We start from the raw sequence: 16,302 nt of genomic DNA, 5'->3' as shown, positions 1-16,302 counted from the left end.
ACACACACACACATATATATACAGGCTGTCACCTTTTCAATATTTTACATTATTTTTAACATCCTGACAGAAATGAGCGAGATTGTTTATGGGACATCAGATTCAATACCGTCACAGATATTGACTTAACTGGTGGTTAGCTGGAAAGCTAGATCCTTAATGTGATTCTGCAAGATGAACCATCTGCATGATAATGTAGAAAGAAGATAAAAACAGCCTGGCATTTCTCAACACAAGCCGCATTTTGATTTACAGTAAATCCCCAAACGTGTACAGTATGCAACACTAGTGCTGATGTTAAAGAGTGCATTGCCAGGAAAAACACAGGTTTATTACATGTGTAAATGTAGATGCTACTTTGGCAAGGTTGCTGTTTTTCCCTGTAATGAAGCCACATACTACAGGTATTCAAATACAAATTCCTCTGAATGTTTCACATTCAGAGGAATTCATAAAATTGTTCAAGATTCAGTTTCATGAGGCTGTTGATCTACAGTATATGCTGCATGAGGTTGTTAGGGAATTTCTATACTATGCGGTTATATGCAAGATTCATATTGTATATTGTGTATATGCCTTTGAGAAAACACATACTCATACGTTTGTTGGACAACAGACTACAGACTAATGTCTACACTACCATCTGCTTGAAATTCTAAATTAAGATTAATGCAACATCATGACAAATATGATACCTAGGTAGGGTCACAATGACCAGCCACCGGACACTGTGTCTAATGGTCTGTGATTCAAATAGAGATGAGAGGACAGACTAGACATATTAGAACTGCAACATGAATTCTGATGACGGAGGCAGGATGCTCATATTGAAACACATTGTATGTGAGTGGTAGGTAAGAATAGATCCGAGTCTGTCTGCTTGCTTTGGATGGTATATAAGCACCCAATTTGCGTTCACTATTTATTCATACTGAATAAATAAATAGTGAACATGGAGAGTTGCAGACTGGTCTGTCATCATTGATTGGGGTACCTTGCTCCTCGAGTTATTCCACCACAAGGCCTACAGGTGACAATGGATCTCTTTGATGTAATGATGTTGCAGCAACAGTGAAGCCTTCACTTTAACGCATACCCCACTAGTAGGCTAATAATGTGAATATCACATCTTTCATTACTTGGTTAACTCTCTACAAAATCACAAATGCATACCTCACTGCCTCTAACTGAGCTGAGAGGGCTATACTTACATATCCTCACGGTTGTCTACTAGGGTTACATGGTTTAATTCATTATTATTATTTTTAGGTTGTTCTCAGACTTTACAGTTTTGTCCCTCCTCAGCAAGCTCAGTGCCCCACACATTCCAGCAACTTAATGTCATAGCCTTCTTTCACACTGTTAAGTATTTTATTAGAGTCTGGTGCCATTTCTCTCTTGTAAATTATGACTCCACATTCCTTGTTGCAACCTCTTGGTTGTCATTTTCATCTCCCCTGCTTCTCCAGCTACTTGGTATTCTTCAAGGAGCACTTTACTTCTTCTGTCATCAATGCTGCTTTGGAATGGCTGTGTTTCCTATTCAAAACACATACTGTTGCTGCTCATTCTGTATCATCAGCATCCGACTCATCCACTAACGGGTTCAACTCGCTACTAAAGACTAGATCACATCATATCACATCACAGCACAACACAACACACACACTTGTTTGTATTACTATATTTCAGAGGACCTCAAGATGTGCCTTCGTCCTACTCCTTCCGGCCAACACCCCTGCTGACAGGCGCCCGTAGGATTACGTGCAATAATATGACCCTCCTTGCCCGGCTTCCCTTGCAGGAATAAGGGCCAACACTGTTCGTATAGACTCTCGACATGTACCGCGGTGGATTAGAACCCACAAACTCAACTTTTTCCATTTTTAAACTTGTGTTGTGCACCAGAGATTGCAGATCTACAAACGCGACGCATCTCACTGCGACGCATTGTTAACTTGTAGATATACTGTTCGGTGCACAACAGTGCATCTCACCTCTAAATGCCTAATCCGAACTCTAACCTGAATCCAAACCCAACTCTAACAATTATTTTAATGATTAAAACATTCTATTTCTCGTATTCTGCTGCACTTGTGGGGACATAGAGCCCTCAAAGAAATAATACAAGTACACACACAGAAACATACATGTGCACGCACGCACGCACGTGCACATGCACACGCACACGCACACACTCTTGATCTTTTCTAATATTGGTACAGACCAACCTCCCCTCCAGATCTCACCCCTATTTGGTACTCACCTAGATCAAAGTCCCTCCGACATCTGTGCTGCTGCCTGCTGCCATGGCCAGCCAGCTGGACCATGTCCGTCAGGGCTGCAAGCGCTGCTCTCTGTCTGTAGGTCGGACCGTCTTGTCAGTTTGTCCGCTCACTGTGTCTGGACTTCCTAGTGGGCTGCAAAACAAAGAAAGCAGGCAGAAGATGCATTGTGTGAAAAGAGGGAGCGGGAATGGGGTGAACTGAACTTTATCATATTCTTACAACAAGATGACTCTGTGTCGAGTCCAATGTTCAAGTTGAATGCACATAACATTTACACTATGTGCCTGACTTGAATCCACAGTGCAACAACAACTGTTACTACGGCGGTAGTATAAAATATTCTGGTAACACTTTCTATGAAGCCCACATTTATAATGCATTATGCATAAACACACAAAATGCTTTATGATGCACTAATGTGTGTGTTAGTGAGCCTTTGTGCATGTGTCTGTCAGAGTGTATAATGCATGTTTTAGTAAAACTGCTGTGGAGTTTACACGGTGAAAATGAAGTCAAACAGAGGCCTTAGTTATTTAATTCCAAACAGCATTAAAATACTATTCCAAACACGAACTATACCTGGCTCCTCTCCAAATGGGCCACAAAGCCACAAATGTAAACAAAGCCTTGAGGGACTCCAATCTAATTTAACCAAATCATAAATGGACGCGCTTAGGGCAGTTAGATTCAAAGCAGACATGACGTGTCTCAAATATGCCTCGTTGTCTATTCACACTTGCCTGTAAATGTGAATAAGATGGGTGTGGATGCAGACCAGATGTGCAAGTGCTATGCTGGTGTGATGAATAAATGGATCATAAGACTTCAACAACAGTACAGCCATCTGGTTAGGAGAGATCCATGATGGCACTCTGTGGTCCAACCCTTCTCCTACATCGCTCTTCTCTTTGACAAAGTTGTGAAAATCTAGTACTCTGAGCACTTCAGGAGAGCTTACAAAATATCCGAGGCACAACCCGCTCCTTTGAAAAAATAAAAAGCCTCCATTGAAGCCTGGCTTAGCAAAGTTTAAAAACGCTTGCTGACCAGTATGTTTCAGCTCAAACAAGGCTCCATACATAAGAGGAGTATGCTTGTTTGCCAAGCCAGGCTTCAACAAAGACTGTTTTTTTATGTTCTCCTCCTGAAGTACTTTAAATCTTATGTTCATCTGCAAAGGAAAGGAACTTAAACACATTTGTTGCTTTTGATTCAACACTTCCTTCCTAAAGAACATCTGATTCTTGTTCTGCATGACTGTAGACCCACACAGTCTAGTGGTTCCCAAATTTGCAATAAATACAAGTTAAGTATTTTTTAATTTACTATTATTTTTTATTATTATTTTTTATTAAGAAAATTCACACATTTTTAAACTTTCGAAATGAGCAGATCTAAAAACTTGGCGGCTCATTGTGAGCTTGTACATCTGTTATTTTTGCTATGAACACAGGAGGTGTACCTTGATATTGATATTGTGACTTGCCGATTGTTGTGGCTTGGGCACAAAAACATTGATACTATAATGTGTATCATGAAATGTGGAATTGTGCCTTAAAAACAAGCTTGTCATTGTTGACAATGGTGACCAAGGAAAGGGAGACGAAAACACCCAAATGAAAACGAACTTCTTGCTCTGGTCTAAAGCATTTAGCCCGGCGGCTACTTTTGACATTTTGACAGTTATTCTCTTTATATTCCAGACCATGCTCCATATCACCTGTGGACTCAAACCACAGAGAGAAAGAGAAAGGGAAGTGCCTAAATGAATGAATAGAATCATCTTAAAGACCCGCAGGTTTACGCATACATAGAAAGGAAATGTCAATCAGATGCAAAGTACAGAGGTAGAGTGCTCACGAGGAATGCCAAAGAGCAAGCTGCTCTCTCAGATGTGTGTATGGAGAAAGCACAAAGGCTGATCGATAACCCCCCTCAACTGAATATGTGATCCTCTTATTGACAGAACAAGCAGATGTGCACTCAAAACTTTACCAAAAAATAAATAAAGAGATACGAGTCAAATCGATAAGCCCCACTTCAAATACCTGTTTAATACCAACCTGCATTGATGCAATGTTTTTAAACAGGTAGACTGGGGATTGTAGGGGGATGAAGAGCTCAAACTGTAATTGAACATGAAAAACAAAGTGTGTGAAAGCTAAAGTTGATAGAATCGGTTCTATTTCTACTTTACATTGTTTGACCCTGGCTGCTCCTGTTCTCACTGCACCTTCAAAACATTAACTTTTAACACACAATTTAATCTTATCTAATCTATTGTCTTGTGTTGGCTGCTCCCTCAAGATAAAGCCCACACTCTTCCATTCTCTCTTCCATCTTCCTCCATCGATACACTTCACAGTTCTCCCTATCCCCCCCTTTCTCTGCATTAATAATGGCCCAGCACTTCCTCTTTTGTCCCGTGCTCCAAACAGCAGCCATTGGCTGGATCAAGGTGGCACCGGGCCACGACCACCTAACGCTTCCGACAGCTTTCTGAGAATCAGCATCTGGACTTTTTGAGCAAAATTAGCTCACTTTAACCAGCCGCGGCTATCCCTGTTTTTCTGTTTTCCGGTATCTAAAACCTTAGTTGTGGGATTTAGCTGTGGAACTGGATTCAATCTCTAAACCACCGTTCGTAACGTTACATCTGGTGGATATGATGTTTCTGTCTCTTAAGACAACATTATTTCCACAATGCCAGCTCAGAGAATACATTTTATAAGACCTGGGGTCCCTTTATGGCATTCTACCACAACACACAACAAACTGCATAGTGTGGCGTTTTCCTGCTCTGACCAACCTAAAACCGCAACAAACCTTAATTATATATCCTGCTCTCCTTTCTCTATTCTTATACTTTTCATCTTTTTATTTTATTTTTGAAAGATCATGTCATGTTACCGTAGGGGGATTGAGGGTGGGGGAGTGGGGATAGGGTAAGGGTTTCTCATTCTCATTATGTACAGTATATGCTTCTTAAATGTGATGTACGCAACCTGGGACTGTTTACCTGCCCTTGGGTTATATTTTGATTGAAAATCTGAATACAAATATTTGAAAAGAAAGACAGGGATATTTCTGGCTTTGACAACTGCAAAGCGCGTCAGTGATGTGCATGTGCTCTCGGTACACCTGGAGTGCACTCGTTTTGCTGACAATAACATTCGGGTGGTCATGAAGCCTAACCCAACTTTCGGACCAAAGAACCCTCTTATGAAGTGCATTCCTGTGGAATTGGAGGGGTTTCACCCTAGTCCTTTAAACATATTGCATCGCAGGAGCACCAAAAGTTACATTCTCTTTGTCCTGTCAGAGCGCTGAGCACTTAAATTGAAAGGTTTAAGACTCTCAGAAAGTCAGACCAGTTGTTGTTTGTTTCATGGGCCGTGCCGAGCAGTATGCTGGCTCTCCCACTGGATAGTGGAGGCCATACAAATATACACGTTCCACTTCAAGGGATATCTACACCCTGGGCCCTTTTTAAAGGGATCACTATTCAAGATTTCTGTGCAGCGGAAAGCTGATCTTCACCCTTGACTTTCGCGAGATATTATAAACTGGATGTGACTGCACTGCACCTGGTGCATGCAGTCGTCAGTGTGGGTTCCAGACAAAACAACCCCATAGGCTGACAGGTCAGGACTTCGAGATAAGGTTCTGGGCAATACTGGAGTTTATCACATCTACCATAAGCGAGACATTGAGTGAGTAAAATGAAAAATAAGTATTGAGTATTACGAGTGAGATGTCTCGCTGAAACACCCTCCGTGTTTGGTATGCGAGGAAGGAAAATGCTTATCTTCAATAACGCGCCGGGCCATGACAGTTCCTTATACAGCACAAAGGTGGGGGTGGTATCCTGCTGTCGTGGCCTGGTGTGACCTTAATCCAGCTAATAGATTGTCTGGAATTGTAAGTGGAAGTGTATAATAAAGTGCAAATTGTAACTGGCCCCTGTAAAAAGTCTAAGCTTATCACTGGAAACCCCCGCCCACCCCCAACTGTTTACTGTACATATCTTTCTTGTTTAATTACTACTCGTATGATGTTTTTGCATTTTACTGTATATTATTGTTCGTCTTTAAATCCCTGGGAAAAAGGGAAAAAATCCCTGGGCTTATCTACATTATCCTTTTGGCATTCATTTGTATACATCTGTGGCATCATTCAATCAATCAATCAATCAATCAATTCTGTGATCCCGCGAGGGAGCGCCATCCCATAAGCGAGACGACATCTCGCTCAAAGTACAGTTATTTCAATAGTGTAAAAGACACACAATGACAACACCAGAAGGAGCTCCACTGATCTCACTAAACTCAGTTTCGGCACAAAAATGGGATCAAATTAGTCCTACTTCTAGGCCACCAGAATATGAAATGCTTAGGCATAACATGTGTGACTCCTGACCCTCCTTCAAAAAGTGTCTGCAAATTGTAACTGGCTCCTGTAAAAAGTCAAAACTCATCAACCCCCCCCCCCTCCCTTGCATATAATATTGGTGTAGTTGGTATATAGGCAAAACCAGACTATTGTTCTAGGTCTGACAACTTTTATCTCACCTAATAAAGACATTTTTCTGTCCCTTTTCTGATTGGTCAAACTTTGCGCCACATCACAATTTTCAATATAAATGGCAAGACAGAATTCATCAAGATTAGAACGTTCTAGTATAAATAAGAGTGAAAATGGCTTCCCAAGTGTCTTTTTCAAAAGAAGAACATTTACAGATGTGCCATTTAAAAACTTCACACATCCTGCCATTGGCAGAATATTGAGCTTGTAGATCATCTATTTTTGCTATTTTTATTACCTTCTCTGACTTTGAAGTTTAAATCTACCTATGAAGGTGGATTCTGCTTTTCATTGGGAATGGAGTGGTTTCTTGACATTTGCGAGTTTCTGCAAAAATACGCTCCATTCTCCATAAGAATTTGAAAGGCAAAACAGGGAACGAAATCTGTGGAAAAAATGCATTTGCAAGAAACTTTCAGGAAAAGCGCAATAAATACCGAAGAGTTGAAACGGCATATCTATACATCACAATATATATTATAAATGGTAAGACGGAACTCATTTCCCAGTGCATTCCTTGCAACTCACGTCAGGACAACCACACTTTCTAGTTAGGCTATATATTGTTGTTTGTCTTTACATGTCTCAATGAACTGAATACACAGGACCTTAATGGAAACAAGCGCTGAGGGCTTATCTGGGTCAAGCTTTTAGCATTCTTTTGCATAAATCTGTGTCACCGTGCCTTGTTTTTGCAAACCGTTAATAAAGTATTCAATCAATTAATCAATCAAAAACATTTGTAACCTATAGTTTCATCCACTTATCCATCTAAATGGTAAATGCTGCATTTATGTAGGGCCCTTATCCAAAACATTCTACTATGATGTGAAACCAATTGCACACACAGATGGCAGAGGCAACCATGCAATGAAGGCACTAACCTGCTCATCGGGAGCAGTTAAGGGTTAAGTGTCTTGTTCATGGACTCTTCAACACTAAGTCAGGAGCAGCCGGGGATCGAACCGGGGGCCTCCTGAGCCGCTCTACACACACACCCATCCCTCTGTCCATTCCTCTTTCCATACTAAATTATAATTATCCATCCAACTAACTTATTTGCAACACGCCTGAATTCATTTAGCTGTCCATCCATCACCCATCCATCTAGCGATCTACACATTTATCCAGCAACCCTGTCAGAACCCACAGATGTGGCTGAGCCTCCTGAGGTAGTAGGGTGGGGTGGGGGGTGTGCGGGAAGCTACAACAGAGAGAAAATAAAAATAGTAAAAATGAAGAATAGCCAAAATATAAATGGAAAAGTGGTTCAAATGAAAAATAATAATGAAAAAAGCAAAGTGCAGGTAAGGAAAGCAGAACAGACTAGAGAGCTAGGATGAAAGATAAGTCATTGTACAATACACAGATGAAAAGAAGGGCAGAGGAGAGACAGGGAGCAGCAGCTCCAACAATTGTGGAAATATAAAGACTGGAAAAGGAAAACACACAAACGCGCACACGCACGCACGCACGCACACACACGCACACACACACACGCGCACACACACACATACACACGCACACACACACACACACACACACACACACACACACACAGTGTGCACGGATGGAAGACAAATTAGGTAGAGGGGCAGAAAGGAGGAGGGAGGGGTGGGGTAAGGGAAAGAAAGCGTCACACTTGATTCACAGAATTGGAGGGAATGAAATGGAGAGATAAAGAGTCTCACCAGGAGCAGCACCTGTTGTGACAACAATAACTTTTTTTAAAACGAATATGTAGAAATGAACAAAACACCAGGGATTTACATCAAGCCCTAGACTACACTTAAACAGAGTGACAAAGGAAAGAATGACACAGTAAAGAGCATAGCTGTCATCACAGCCAGCCAGCCAGCCAGCCAGCCGAGAGCTGCCCACACAGAGCAATGGGCCTGATGTAATGCACAGTGACAGACTACTAATTCCCTCCGGTGCTACAGCACGTGCACTAGACAGTAGACACTACTGATGGCCGTTACAACCTCACACACAAAAGGCTGTGTCGTAATTTAATTTATAATTCCGTCACTATACATTCCCGGCCAATTTGCATCCTGAAGAGAATATAATCCCGCCGACATGAAAACGACGCTGCGTGCGTGCATGTGTGCAGAATGTGAAATTGTGGCTTATATGATGCCTAGGTCCTAGGATGACCATATATGTGCTGTCTCATGTGCACGTGCATGAATGTATTTGTATAGCGCTTTTCCAAAGTCCAAACATAGTTACAAAGTGCTTTACAGGACAGGGTAAGAGAGCAGCATGATAAACATTAGAGATAAAACAAAAGATCAGTGAATTAATTAGCACAATAACCACAAAATAGATTCATACAGGTGTAATAAATGAAACACAAACTGTCAGGATTTAAGAAAAAGACTTAACATAGGGGTGGGTTCTCTGAAGAGATTTAAAAGATGACACCGATGTTGCAAGCCTTTTAGGTCACCAGGTAAGGCGTTCCAAAGCTTTGGGGCCTTGACTGCAAAAGCCCGGCCAGTGGCCATCCATTGTGATGAGGCGTGCTCTGAGAACCATCAAGAGGGCCTTGTCTGAGGATCTATGGCTGCGCACAGGCTTGTAAGTGGTCAGCATATCTAGGATATAATTGAGATCCTGTCCATAGTCCATACACAGCTTTAGAAGTCATCAGTAAAATCTAAAAATCTATTCTGAAACTAACAGGTAACCAGTGAAGTGCAGCTAAGGTAGGGGTAGTATGCCGTAAAACAGTGGCTCTCGCCTGCCTTCAGCACTGGTGGAGCTAAAGAATATAAAGAACTAGGCTGTGCCAATCCAAAACTGATGGTGCTTGTATACAGCACTTATCTAATCAAATACTACATACCGACCAAAACAATAACCAGACCAAATACATTGTTCGGTCCTCACATTACCACATCCAAGTTAACTATCACACACCCTCCAACTCCCTGGCTCACACCTGCAGTAGCAGCCTCGCCCGCCCCCCACCCCTCCATCCAAAACAACAGCCAGTCCTTAAGGAGGGGCCATCAATCTTCTTCAATGAATCCGAGAGCACTAGAGTGCCAAGGCTACGGAAGATTACTATCTCCCCTTACTGCCAACAACACATGACGAAGTGTGTCGCACCAGAACGAGAGAACACTATATGTGTGTGCACGCGAGTGAATGCGCATGTGCACATAGGTGTGTGTGTGTGTGTGTGTGTGTGTGTGTGTGTGTGTGTGTGTGTGTGTGTGTGTGTGTGTGTGTGTGTGTGTGTGTGTGTGTGTGTGTGTGCACGCGACCTGTCTGTCTGCATGCATGCGTGGCATGCAAGGTTAGATGCGTTGCGGCAGAAAAGGGGTGGCAGAAGTTTAGTAGGCCACCACTAGAACATGTTTAAAAACCTCCTCCAGTCACCAGCAGAGCCTGATCAAGAATACTCACAGGCAAACCTCCAACCATGCATTTCACATCCTAATTCCAGTGATGTTACTAGGTTTTCAATGTAATGGGTCCCGGGACCCACAGGTGGTCATTCAAATGGGACCCAGAAAAGTTTTATGAGTCCTCAATATAAAGTTTACGTGTGCAAAATGGCGTCGGACGTCGGTGGAATCAAAACATTGACGTTTCTATCGCCTGTTTAAGACTTTATATGTGGATTTTATTTGTGTTAACGTAGGGTAAAGTAGGATGCTTTCACCTATGAACAATGGTGGTGTCTGTGGATTTTTTTTTTTTTTTTTTTTTACCGCAACGCAGTAAATTATTTTAACATGGACTCCAATGGAGGCGCATCCCTGGGACCCCAGGGTGACGTAATGACATCACTGTAATTCTAATCCTGGCCCCTAAAAAGATGACATATGGATTACAACAGGCCAGGGGTTCTCAAACATTTTTAGGCCGTGACCCCCAAAATAAACATATATGAACTGGGGACCCCCACTCTGACAAGCACTTGGAATAGTAGGTATTACATTTAATGTGATTCGTTTCCACAATTGTCACATTATAAATGTACATATACCCTGTATACACTTATGTAGGTTTGTTTACCGTTGAGTGAGAATTTTTTTTCATGTATGGGAGACCTTTAGAGATGAGGAAAAACTATGTTGTGTTTTTTGACTGTTTGTCACTAGAAGTGACAGACACTCTCTGTGCAGTGGGAGCATATAGGGGAGGAGCCGTACAACAGTACAGTAGATACAAGTTAAAACATTCATAAATGCGGGGGGTCATCATCATATTAGTTCATTTGATAGCCTGATTTCCCCCTTTGTTTTGCGTGTCATGCCCCGTTTAAGTGGACTGTGCAGCTGTATCATCCTACTGTATGTATGCCACATACAGTATAGGCATAGTATGGGGATCTATAATTGTGCGAAATCACTTTGTACGTGTGTGTGAGTGAGTGCGTCCGTCGCGTATCTTGAGAACAGTCAACTTCAAACTTGGCGTCCCGAGCAACTCCAGATGAGCCTTACTGTATGTTATCAGATTCATCCCCACTACTAATGTTACTTTTCTCTGGGTCAGGCAGCTAAATTAACAGGTTATAGAAGTATAGGTTATATGGTTATCAGCTACACAGCCTACTTACTGTAGATTGTTCCTTTCAAATTGTGTTTAACAGGAACTTGAATTTGTACTTGCACTCGAACTGATGAGCCACCGTGCCAATTCTTCTAAACATTCTAGAAATTGATAATTTACAAAACTGCTCATTAGTTGAAGTGGGTCCATGGTACTGACCTCTTCACTCTCAAATGCTTTGACTTTGTGTGAGAAAACGTTAGTAAGGCTTGTAAACCCTGCAGTTGCAGGCATTTGTTTGTCAAAGCAATGTAATGTCAAGCGTTATTATTTAGCACCATAATGCAACAGTACAGTGCTTTTCTGAAACTGCCTTAACAGCGGCGCGCAACAGGACTGTGTACTGTAGTGGTTTTGGTGTTGGGTTGGGCAACTTGGGGGGAGGCCCGATCATGCACTCTGCCCCCCGGCTGGGCTTTGACTTGTTCAACCACTGTGAGAGAGAGAGAGAGAGAGAGAGAGAGAGAGAGAGAGAGAGAGAGAGAGAGAGAGAGAGAGAGTGTGTGAGTGAGTGAGGTGTGTGTGTGTGTGTGTGTGTGTGTGTGTGTGTGTGTGTGTGTGTGTGTGTGTGTGTGTGTGTGTGTGTGTGTGTGTGAGTGAGTGAGTGAGAGAGAGAGAGAGAAAGAGAGAAAGAGAGAGAGAATGAGAGTATGCACCCTTTCTTGTACTCAAAAGTTTAAATTTAAATTCATCCAGTGAAACAGCAGGCATTTTGAACAATAATCAATGGCCATTTTACTGTGTGCAGTAGTATTTATGCCCTATTCACACGGGACTAGTATTATGTAGGGACCTCAGGTGATTTGTAATAATCACGGAGGACGTCTGTTTTTTTTTATCCTGTGCGAATCGACCATGTACGTCATTTGTAAAGTAATAATTATTAAAATAATAATTCACCGCTCCACTCCATTCTCTTTTGTCATTATTCTTTATCGCAAACAAGGATGCACAGTCTGCACACTTGTTTGTTATATAGCTTGTATATCTGCTATTCTAAATGATATGCAACTCATCTTCATCCCATGATCTGGGAGAACGATGTGATGCATTGTCTCCACGCCTCTGGTACTCATTTGTTTAATTGGCTCGTTGAACTCTCAATCAGAATCAGAATTATTTCAATCAGAGTGAATAAATATTGTAATATTAAATAAATACTGTTAATGTAAACGCTAACTCAGAATGTACAAATTATACTTCTATTAGATTGTACAGTTGAAGTGTTACAGTTCAATCTGTCATTAGGCTTATGGTTCATTATATCTGTGCAACATACTGTAAACGGCAAAACAAACGTTATAGAGAAAAATTAGCAAGTCCCATTGATAGGGATGGCCAAATGGAGATTTTTTCTTAACCGATAACCGAAAGGCCTTATCAGTTAATTAACCGTTAACCATTAAGGAAATGTGTTCAAAAATGCGCTATTTTTGCGATTTAAAAAAAAAGGAAAATACACCCGTTTTCCCCCATAATAAAGTGCCATATTTACACATTACAAACAATAAAACTAGGAGAAACAAGAAAACAAATGTTTTCTAAAAGAAATGTGTTTTTGCAAAGAAACCGTGGGATTGAAATGATCAATCTGTAATGTGATGCGATTTCGCCAGGCACGTGCGCACATACAGCAAAGGGGGCTGGAGCCCTTAACTTTTATCAACAGAATTGTCCACCAAAAGGCCCTTCAGCCCATGCCTCTCTAAAATGCTGTGCACTCCCTGGCTCTCGCCTAAAAACAGCAGCAACGAGATGCTCGCATGTAGAGCAATAACTTTCAATCGTATGACATTTGGAATGGTTGAATCGGCTAAACGTGATGTCCATTTCATTCATTTTCTTCTCTCTCGACCGTGTTTTGTGTGTGCTGATGCAGCGATCATTGAATTTGCGACTCTGAGCTGTGTTATTTTCGCATATCCTAGGCTACTCTCTGTAACCAAGACGACTTTAGCGTTCCTCACGTCGTCAACATGTAACATTAGAAAGTTGTGTTTTAAGCTATTCTTAACGGGATTCAATGTGACGCTGACGGGGGTCTGTTTTGTAAAATCCAATCGACGACGGAGCATTTGTTGAACAAGTCAGCGTGTACCCGACTCCAAAATCAAGCAGCGTCGCACACTCCCAGTTGCGTGAATGCATGGATGTTACATAGATATTGGTGTCCCAGAAATGTGTGACCACAGCGCGTATATATATATAGTTGCATGGTTGATGACTTGATGTTGCGTAGATATTGGTGTACGGGGCTTTTGGTGTGACGCATGGGTTGATTTCCTTTTTCTTTTCTTTTTTATCGGTCAAAATTGACCGTTAGTGCTTACCGGTAACCAATTTCTTATCGGTTTACCGGTAACGGTTAACCGTTGGCCATCCCTACCCATTGATTTGAGTTTGTTTAAAGGAGTAGTTCACCCCCAAAATGACTTTTTTTCTATTGATTAGTCACGCCATGGAGACTAGAGTTCAATAATATTTTTTAGTTTTTTGTCGCATTCCTAAGACAAAAATGTGATAACAATAAATTTACCCCCATTCATTCCGGATGGTGACCCGCTTCGAAACGGGTCACCATCCGGAATCAATGGGGGTAAATTTACTCGAATACATTTTTTGTCTTAGGAATGTGACAAAAACCAAAAAATATTATTGAACTCTACTCTCCATGGCATGACTAATCAATAGAAAAAAAGTCATTTTGGGGGTGAACTACTCCTTTAACAACTCAGATGCAACCAAATTTGATCTGCAAGGGCTGGATGCCGCCCAGGCTTCTCACAGTACTGTATACTACCATTATATATAAAATACAGAATAAAGTAATACAAAAGTTATAAGATGTTGCTAAATATTACCTTTAGTTTAATAATGTTTTACATTTTGTTTTGGTTAAAATAGATTTTTTTAATATAATTGTCAATGAAAAAAAGTATCTTTCGTTCCTTGAGTTCAAGTGGAGATTTGTGCCAGATGTAATGAAATTCCCTCCAGGCATTCTTGAGATCTCGTGTTCATGAGAATGAGATGTGTGGTAACAGTGACCTTAACATTTGACCACCAAAATAAAAGTTAAAGTTGTGGTTCTCAAAGTAATTCCCTCAAGGCGTTCCAGAGATATCGTGGTTACGAGAACGGGACAGACAGACAACCCGAAAAACATCCTCTGGTCACCGCTGTCACTGGATACTGTATACACTGAAACATAAAGTAAAGTTAACTGCTCACACTACTTTTATATAAAAGTCCATAATGCCACTTTATTTAGAATGACCAACTTCGGGAGGGGGGGGGGGGGGGGGGGGGTAGCCAGTAGCCACAATCAACCGTTCTTTTATTGTCACAGCAATGTTTGAGGAGGACGGTTGAGCAGCTATCCCTGTGTGGCAGACCCTACTCCGACGGCAGGCGTGGGCGAGGTAGTAGCACGGCTGCCTGTCAAAGAGTGAAGAGGAAGGGAGGTGTGAGAAGCGCTCAGCCCAGCGCTAAAGACTTTGACACCAATATAATCACATATAATTGATTCAGCTGGTGGAGGAAGGTGAAACATTAAAGGATTAGAAAAAAAAAAGAGGGCCATGGTGGCAGCTGGGCTTAATGTGAGCTGATGGGACTGACTCTGGCTGTCACAAGCGGTCTAATCACACAGGAGGAAGGCCTCTTTTAAGACGCCCATCATCAGATTGCTATCAGCTCACATCCACTGAGTCCACCTCAAAAGGGGCTTTGATCAGGGCTGAGCTGAGGAACAGGATTGGGCCACAGGATGGCAAGGAAAAAGCTCTCTTTGAGAATGGTGGAGAAGACAGACAGAGAGGAGACAAGTGTCCTTCCCTGTCCGAGGGGACAGCCCTGAGGTCCCAGGTGATGAGGCAGCACCATTCGGGGCATGCTGCAAAAAGGCATCTGCTCCAGAGAAGCAACAGTACGCCTGGGTGGTGAACAACACCATGACATATTGACTGTCCCAGTCCAGTGGACATGGACAGTCACTCTTGCTTTGAGAAGACACACGCTACTTAAATGGCTACAATATGAGCATCTACTCTAGCCACCTTTACATCTTTGTTACTAATGGAGACACATAGGTGAGTCTAGTCACTTAGAGACTCAATCTGCAGAGTGAAAGGATCAAGATGGAAAGATAGAGGGGTCCCTGTAGCCCCATCCATTTCCCACTGACAATAGCATGTCATGTGCATGAGAATCGGCATAGCACAGTTACCGGCTTTAGGCTGGAACTGATCATCTGTAAGTGAGGAAATAGCAGAGTAACCACTCTGTAGGCCCAGAAAACAGGTACAGAAGGCCACTATTATTGCACCGACCATATAACAAGAATACAATGTAGGTGTTTGACAAATCCGAGCTGTGTTCCTTGTGAAGTGCTTGTTTTAAAATCACTCGTCGTCCTGCGTACGACCTGTTTAGAAACTGCACATTATGCAAGATGTTGACTGATTTAAAATAAGCACACCGCACCCCAAAACAACTTCCCCTGATGAGATTCATGGCCTCATAGAGTTTGACAGAAAGTTGCTCATAATGACAACAGTGGATTTTTTTGTAAAAGTCTTTACAAACACAGTTCAGATGGGACTTTTCTGTCCGATAGGTCTTTCAATGAAAGGGATGCATTGCCTGATGCCATGGCCAGCGAATGAAATAGTTTATAGACAGAAGTATAGCTGTGTGTGTGTGTGTGTGTGTGTGTGTGTGTGTGTGTGTGTGTGTGTGTGTGTGTGTGTGTGTGTGTGTGTGTGTGTGTGTGTGTGTGTGTGTGTGTTGCTATCCTTTGTGCATGGTGCTGAAGTGAATGGAGCAGAAGAGATAGGCAGCAAAAAACATCACA

General features: G+C 41.9%; 1 protein-coding gene across 1 annotated transcript in view; it reads right to left on the bottom strand.

Annotated features, from left to right (window-relative positions):
• Positions 1-16,302, bottom strand: part of spop (speckle type BTB/POZ protein) — a 130,848-nt gene that overhangs the window by 95,913 nt on the left and 18,633 nt on the right. The window contains exon 2 of the mRNA XM_080724690.1: positions 2,267-2,420. The gene's annotated coding sequence lies outside the window, so the exon portion shown is untranslated. The remainder of the gene's footprint in view (positions 1-2,266; positions 2,421-16,302) is intronic.

The sequence above is a fragment of the Nannobrachium achirus genome (genome assembly GCF_963921795.1).
Source record: "Nannobrachium achirus genome assembly, chromosome: 4".
Classification (NCBI taxonomy): domain Eukaryota; kingdom Metazoa; phylum Chordata; class Actinopteri; order Myctophiformes; family Myctophidae; genus Nannobrachium; species Nannobrachium achirus.
The sequence above is the reverse complement of the archived record's forward strand: the minus strand, read 5'-3'. Positions and strand labels throughout refer to the sequence as shown.